A 6,789-nucleotide genomic window follows, 5' to 3' on the forward strand; every position below is an offset into this window, starting at 1 on the left:
AAGTGATGTTTTTACTCTTTATTTCACAACTGTTCGATTGATTGTGCTTTAGGTGGATTTTTAAAATAGAATTTCCAGCTGAGGAGTCTGTTTTAATGGGAATCAAATAAAATAAAATAATTTTTGAAATAAGATCTGGAGCTTTCGAGTACTCCCTTTGGTGCACCGTCCTTTTACACAAGAATGTCATGTTTAATCACACTGATTACTTAATGATGTGCCCAATATTCGAGGCATGGATAACACATAGTTAACATTTTTAACATCTTAGTGACACAGGGTTTTTTATTAATCTTTTGATTTCTGTTGACGCCCCCTCCCCCCTACTGAATGGGTCATTGGAAGCCCTGGACACTGACTGAAAGAGGTTAAACTAAAACAATACTCAAACTACAGAAATACATCAAATATGTATAGTAATTAAGAAATACTTTTGTTAAACCACAAACATAAATCGAAATTCTATTGAGAACGTTGCAGTTTTATTTTTCAGAGATAAACCCATAAACTGGGCTACCCCACACCTCTTTTTAGGTTCCGCCTATTATCATTCGCTTGCGAATGTAATAGGCGAAAATTCAAGGGCTCGATCGACTCGTCAAACCACTGCAGTTTTTCCACAGTGCATGTGAGGGTCACGTGAGCATGTGAGGGTCACGTGACCACACAAGCACGCGCATCTCCCTAATCCGCCTGCCACACTTCTCCTCCCCTCGCTCGCATTCCCGCCCCCCCCCCCACCAGGCTCTCCCGCCCCCATCCGGCTTCCCTCCGGCCATTTGCCAGCATACACTCTCCTAGCGCATCGCGCTTTCGCACACAGGCATTAACTCCCACGAGCAGAAGGCAGGTATAGAGCGACATCTGGCATCCATCAATGAGGCCTGGCTACATTCTTGCTGGTGTTATCTTATCTCGAGTGCATAGCTCAGAGTCCCCCGGGGCAACCTCTGCAAATTGTAAAACAACACGAACAGGTTTCAACAGCTATCGGTTAGAAAACGGGTCTATTTTGTAAAGCACCGATCGCAATGATTTGTCGAGTGTGAACAATGAGACAACGCCTTTCACTGTAACGAGGCGTAGAGAAGGGCTTCATGGCGCCTGGGTGTGCGCCTCGAAGGTCCATGGAGCTCGCACACGCACTCTGCTGCAAGCATCGTTCTCGCGTGGTATCAAAACGCATCCTTTCTCTTGACAGCATCTAAAAGTGATTTAGAGCTCCTTCATTTTCAGAGGCATCAGATCTCCAAACATTCTTAGTCAATCTCTAGTTTCTTTCTCTCATGCTCTCTCTCTCGCTCTCTATCCCTCCTTCTGTCTTTCTCTTACTTCACCTCCCCCTCAGCCTCCCCACTCCCTTTACATCTGCATACATGCCAACATTTTAGAACGAGAAAGTGGGAGATTTTGAGGTAAAAATAAGGTAAATATATTTTCCCAATTGACTTCTATAGAAGCAGAGACTTCAGGAGGGAGACAGTTATAATAAAGCACACGTTTTGCTTTACAAATCGGGAGTCTCCCGCGTGAAACGGGTCTATTGTCTTGTATCCATCTGGGTCTCTATGCCTTTTCTCTCTCTATCTGTCTTCATTTCCCTCGCTTAACCCTCTCTGTCTCCCTCTCCTCTTCTGTCACCCCTCTTACTCTTGCTTTGTCTGAACAGGCTCTGCCATAAGCTCACCGATCATGGGGAGGAGATGTGGACACATGGCCAGAGCTGTATACCTTGGAAGTGGCAGAAACACTGCATACCTTGGCAGTGAGGGGAGGCGGGTCGGGGGCCAGGTTCCAGTTCCAGCATAAATCAACACACTGTAGTACTGAGCAATCATTTCATCTCCCAGTGTCTTCAAAAACATGAACCTGACCTTCTGTTACATTATACGGTGCTCATGAAAAGCGCTCAAATGCCCTCGGTCCCAGTAAGCAAAACAAATAAATTAAAAAATATATATATATATATAGTTCCGCTATATATAGAGTGACCCTAAACTATTGGAGCGCTTTTAGGCTCGGTGAGAATAAAGTTGTTTGCCCTTGCATATCGAATAAAAGCTTCAACCAAGTTGTTTGCCCTCTTTCACAGGATGCTGAGCCAGCGCAGAGACTCGAACTTGGTTCCCCAACTCCAAAGGCGACAGCTCTTGCAGTAATGCCACACTCCACAACAAGCACTGGCGTTGCCAATAGGTCTCGCAGTAGGAAAGTTGGAGCTATTGGTTTTGTAAATGACATTTTATATTTATATATCGGTATTGGCATTGTCAATAACAATATATAAATATAAAATGTCATTTACAAAACCAATAGCTCCAACTTTCCTACTGCGAGACCTATTGGCAACGCCAATGCTTGTTGTTTTAAGCTCCTAAACCGGCCTCTGTACTTTCCTCGGCGCAGACAGTGCCTCAGTGAGGCCAACAGCCTCCACGACACTCTGGCTCTACTTGTGCTGCTACAACTTCATTTTTAGCCTTTAATTTAAAATCCCTTCACAGAGAATTTTAATTTTAATTGTAATCTCTAAGGGGCAGATTTACAACAAAGTAACGCAGCACGGTGCAGCAAGTCATTGTGCTGCGTTGTGATGCGTTAATTTGGAAAGCACAGAGATGTGACATATTTTCAAGAATATGTCGCATCTCTGTGCTTCCCTTGCGCTGGCGCACAAACTGCAGCCATGCGCCGGCACAGGCACCCTTCCACCATGGCGCAAGGATGCCTGCGTAGTGGCGAGATTGTTTTTGTGCAGGAGGGTGCCCCTTCCTGCACAAATACAATCACAAGAGGCTTTTTCCTCTTTCATTGTAAGAGGGAAAAACGAGGAGAAATGAAAACATTTCTCCTCGTTGCGCCTTGCTACGCCACCTCTAGGGTGGCGTAGCATTCACACGCATCTCCAGATTTACGATTTCTCGTAAATCTGGAGATGTGCTTGTTCCATGGGTGTTGCGTGGGAACACCCACAGCAATACCCATGGAACGCCCCTTCCACGCACAGCGCTGCGAGTGAAGGGGTGATATTTACAAGGAGAGGAGAAGTCACGCAGAGGGGCTTTTCCTCTCTTTGATAATAAGCCCCTCAGTGTGATGATTGCCCAGCTGTTATTACATAATTGGTGCACAGGGTTGATGACAGCAGAACGCTCAATGAACGCCCCTATCTACAGGAAACAACACGCGCAGCCTTATGCGCCAGCCTTATGCGCCAGCCTTATGCGCCAGCCTTATGTGCCAGACGCTTCTATAGCAGCAGGGTCAATGATTCACATGAGATTATCTCATATTTTGCCAATTCTGACAATTTACAGAAATCTTTAATAAAACGCGACCTGCCGTATTGTGCACAGAAAACCCTTACAAAGCAGCACCCTGCAGAGGCGAGTTTAAAGAGCACTAAGGATGAGTGAGGTGAACCTGGAGTAAATGTGATGTGTGGCGAAGACCCCCGTTCTGCCACCCGTGGGCACAACAGGGTCACTCCGATGAATGCCAGACTACTATGATGTAACTGGGGCAGGGGCTGGTGTCTACATGAAACCATGCACAAGCACACGACAAGCACGAGCACACGACATGCACGAGCACACGACATGCACGAGCACAAGGCATGCACGAGCACACGACATGCACGAGTGCATGACATGCACGAGCACATGACATGCACGAGCACATGACATGCACGAGCACACGACATGCACACGAGCACATGACATGCACGAGAACACGACATGCACGAGCGCAAGACATGCACGAGCACACAACATGCACGAGCGCATGACATGCACGAGCACACGACATGCACGAGCACAAGGCATGCACGAGCACAAGGCATGCACGAGCGCATGACATGCACGAGCACATGACATGCACGAGCACATGACATGCACGAGCACATGACATGCACGAGCACACGATATGCACACGAGCACATGACATGCACGAGCACACGACATGCACGAGGGCAAGACATGCACGAGCACACGACATGCACGAGCACATGACATGCACGAGCACACGACATGCACGAGCACATGACATGCACAAGCACACGACATGCACGAGCACACGACATGCACGAGCACACGACATGCACGAGCTCTGTCAGACGCTTCAATGGCAACAGTTTGAGCAACTGGAGATCACAGAGTGTGGAGAAGTGTGGCTCACTGGTTAGAGGAGGCAGACCTGGAAGCGGAGGTCAGCCCGGGACCAGGATTCAATTCCCGGCTCGGCGGGGTCTTGAGACCTAAAATGTCCATGGACTCAACAATTCTTGCTCCGGTGCCTACTCGATTCACGGGTTCACACTCTGCGACTCTGGACAATAGCTTGCTTAATCTCCACAATGGCCCTTCGCGGTGGGATGCCTGGCTTTCACCTTGCGGATATCCTGCTGGGGTTATCTCACAGGGGAATACCAGGACGGGTTCCCTAAGCAAGCGCTTAGAAACCGCTCGGTGATTTTGCGCTATATAAATTCCTGTACATTTACATATACATTTCCATTTACAGAGCAAACCTCTGTCTAAAGGCTCATTTAAGGAAGAGAAATGTGATTTAAGATGAAAATGGAGGTCTGGAGAATGCGTTATGAATCCCGCTGCCCCTCGATGCTGTGGAGGGTAATTAGCTCAGATGGTAGAGCGCTCGCTTAGCATGCGAGAGGTAGCGGGATCGATGCCCGCATTCTCCAATCTATGCCTTTTACTCATTTAATTGCATTTATTAGTTTTTCAGAGAGTGTTATGTGATTAAATGCACTTTTACTCATTTAATTGCGTTTATTGGTTTTTCAGAGGGTGTTATGTGATTAAGTGCTCATTTAGTTGCTGTTATTAAAATAAGAAACTTCTCCTGCAATTTGTTAAATTTGCCAAAACCAAGCGTCGGTGTTTGGAAAATGGTTCATTTGGTTTTGCTAAACGTAGTGTGTAAAGAGGAAAAAAGTTTATTGGGGACTAGTATGGGCTTCTCATGGAGACAAAACCGAAGGGGGTGGGGGGGACCTGTGCTGTCACCAACTGAACTATCTTCCAAATAATCCGAAGGTGCAGCAGCGAGGAAACCGTCATCAACCGTTACCAATAAAGAGCAGAAATAAAACAAAAAGCATTTTTAATTTGTATCCGTTCACACTTTATTAAAACCTTTCTTTTCCACACTGCTTTCCCGTCTGTGTGTCTCCTTGTGAGTTATCCGGTGTGAAGGGCGCTGGAGTCAGGTCCACACTGTGTGTGTTACTGTTGTGCAGCCACAGGAGAAAGGTGATCACACAGGCACAGGAATGATAAAACACCTGTGTGCAGCGTCACGAGCCGCCCAGCACCGCCTAAAGATAATGTATGGATATCCACAGGAGAAAGGTGATCACACAGGCACAGGAATGATAAAACACCTGTGTGCAGCGTCAGGTGCCGCCCAGCACCACCTAAAGATAATGTATGGATATCAGCAGAGACCAGGAGAATGAAAACAGGAAGGGAGGGGGTATGTTAGGGATACAAATGCTCCACTGCTCAAGACCCAGAATAATTGGAAGCAAATAACAAAATCTTCAGGTCCCACCGAGATTTGAACTCGGATCGCTGGATTCAGAGTCCAGAGTGCTAACCATTACACCATGGAACCGCCTGGACACTGCTTGCGTCACCGCTCAATCATGTAAGGATGCGGCGTCAGTCACTTGCTGACTTTCTATTGGTCAATAGTGTCTGCTTAAACATCCAACCTAAAAAAGTCAATTTTACAATTCAATCCTTAAACAGGACACACACAATTTGTTTTCAACCAACACATGGAAATGACTCTGTGGTGCGTTAAACTGTCCTTTTAGGACAGAGCTTTAACTTACTCTTGAAGTTGGTGTAAAGCGGAGAAACGGCGGACACAGGAGCTGCCCCCACAGAGGAGAGAAAACACAACTTCCTAAATCCTCATCTCCTGTAACTCAACACAGCGGGAGATTAATGTCACAACACAGACTCTGAAAATGCCTCTTCCATGACACGGGCGGAGCAGGAAAAAAACAAGCATTTCACACGGTGAGAGCCCAGGGCACGGGTGCCTTGTAATCCACGCGCTATTGATATAATCTGTGCTCTTTGTTGTGTGATAAAAGACAAACATCCATTAACCCTTCACAGTATTGATCTGTAGCGTTCATTAATACTACAGCAGCTGAACAGGAAGGGCTGGGGCGGGAACAGGAGCCGAGGGGTCGGTCTAAACCACAAAGGGCTTTAGACTGATAGAAAGCAAGAGAGATTTATTAGGACTTTCAGAGCCATTTTAGTTTGGATGGAATAAAATACATTTTATAACATTGCATTAGCAAAAAGCTGTACTTCCCATACCGGGAGTCGAACCCGGGCCGCCTGGGTGAAAACCAGGAATCCTAACCGCTAGACCATATGGGAGACTGAGAATAGCATGTATAGCTCAGTCTCTGTCCTATCACACTCCGGTACACTGATAGTGACACTGTCATTCCCATAGTCTGACAATCAATGGGTCACAGACCCCCCACTCCTGACAAACCCGAAGGAATGAGGGGTCAGGATTTGTGCCACAACCTGCTCTTGTCTCATTATTTACAACCCTGGAACTTCCCCAGACCCAGAACCCAGGACCAGAGGACAGCAGCAGCCCCCGCATTGACTCTTACTGCCCCCCCCCCCCCAGGAGCCAGACAAAGCCACGCCCCTCTCCCCAGGACACTTCACTCCTGTGTCTCCTCACCAGGCTGAGGGCCCCACAGACCCCTCTCCAGTGACCGTCCAG

The 6,789-nt window shown here is 47.2% G+C and overlaps 3 non-coding genes across 3 annotated transcripts; 1 reads left to right on the top strand and 2 right to left on the bottom strand.

Moving 5' to 3' along the window:
• The first annotated feature begins 4,626 nt into the window (after positions 1-4,626).
• Positions 4,627-4,702, top strand: TRNAA-AGC (transfer RNA alanine (anticodon AGC)). The gene has a single exon. It is a non-coding gene; the product is annotated as a tRNA-Ala (tRNA).
• An 863-nt stretch (positions 4,703-5,565) lies between these two features.
• TRNAQ-CUG (transfer RNA glutamine (anticodon CUG)) lies at positions 5,566-5,637 on the bottom strand. Its single transcript has one exon. It is a non-coding gene; the product is annotated as a tRNA-Gln (tRNA).
• Positions 5,638-6,353: 716 nt separating this feature from the next.
• Positions 6,354-6,425, bottom strand: TRNAE-UUC (transfer RNA glutamic acid (anticodon UUC)). Its single transcript has one exon. It is a non-coding gene; the product is annotated as a tRNA-Glu (tRNA).
• Positions 6,426-6,789: the final 364 nt, after the last annotated feature.

This window comes from Lissotriton helveticus, chromosome 1_2, assembly GCF_964261635.1.
Source record: "Lissotriton helveticus chromosome 1_2, aLisHel1.1, whole genome shotgun sequence".
Classification (NCBI taxonomy): Eukaryota; Metazoa; Chordata; class Amphibia; order Caudata; family Salamandridae; genus Lissotriton; species Lissotriton helveticus.